Source organism: Anastrepha ludens, unplaced genomic scaffold (assembly GCF_028408465.1).
Source record: "Anastrepha ludens isolate Willacy unplaced genomic scaffold, idAnaLude1.1 ptg000018l, whole genome shotgun sequence".
NCBI classification, from domain to species: Eukaryota; Metazoa; Arthropoda; class Insecta; order Diptera; family Tephritidae; genus Anastrepha; species Anastrepha ludens.
Genome location: NW_026530029.1, coordinates 856,405 through 857,500, shown reverse-complemented (window position 1 = coordinate 857,500; position 1,096 = coordinate 856,405). Strand labels below are relative to the sequence as shown.

Sequence of the window (1,096 nt, the reverse complement as noted above, 5' to 3'; positions counted from 1 at the left end):
CAAGTTATCTAGAGTTCAACCAATTTAACGATCAAATGATCGCTTGGTTTTAGTCTAATAAAAGCACACGTTCCATAAGGTCCGTGTTTATATTGCATGTATTAGCTCTAGAATTACCACAGTTATCCAAGTAACTGTTAACGATCTATGGAACCATAACTGATATAATGAGCCTTTTGCGGTTTCACTTTTAATTTGTTTGTACTTAGACATGCATGGCTTAATCTTTGAGACAAGCATATAACTACTGGCAGGATCAACCAGAATAATATATATATTTGTTTATATATTTTTCTTTGCTTTTCATATTTGAAAATTTCATAAATTACGGTGTATATAAAAAGTAAAGGGGAAAACGCACATACAATAGAACGTAATTTTAATAACACAATTTATGTATCATCATCATCATCATCATCAACATCATTATTATTATTATTATTATTTATTAATAATGTGCTTTTATTTGTATAAAATATTTGTATTTTATTTGGTCTTCTTCTTTGTTGTGTTTTTCTTTCATTTTCTTTCGTTCAATGTGCGCTCCCGCCGACCCCCCCTTTAGCTTTTCTTATCAGAATTCAAAAACCGTTTTTTATGAAAAAGAATTTTCGTTCTCTATATATATTTTATATAAAAATATAAGAACGATATTTCTTCTTAATATTTGCCAATTTTCAAATGTATCATTTTTAATAACATTTTACTTTTTCTTCAAATGCATTTTTAATGTAATAATTTCATATATTACATAATTTTTCTCTCTGAATTGAAATTAATAATTCCATAATTCTATTTTTTAATCATAAATATATATATGATTGAAAAAATTTCTCCTTTTTTCTTTTATTTAAAATTTAATTTTTCTTATAATTTTTATTTGTTTTGTTTTTTTTTTTTCTTCATCTGTTTAATTTCCTGTATGTATACAAGAAACAAACAGTTGAGGATAATTTCTATGTAATGCTAGTATAGAATATAAAATTTTGAATTCAAAAATTTATTTCTATTTAAACTAACTATAGAATACCAGGAATAAAATACAATGACACCAATATGCCAAGGTTACATTCCATAATATGTTAGTATAGAATAT

The 1,096-nt window shown here is 24.5% G+C and overlaps 1 non-coding gene across 1 annotated transcript in view; it reads right to left on the bottom strand.

The window, feature by feature from the left end:
• LOC128870648 (small subunit ribosomal RNA) overlaps nucleotides 1-267 on the bottom strand; it is a 1,991-nt gene extending 1,724 nt beyond the window's left edge. The window contains exon 1 of the ribosomal RNA XR_008455414.1: nucleotides 1-267. This exon is cut by the window's left edge and continues 1,724 nt beyond it. This is a non-coding gene — a ribosomal RNA (small subunit ribosomal RNA).
• Between the last annotated feature and the right edge of the window lie 829 nt (nucleotides 268-1,096).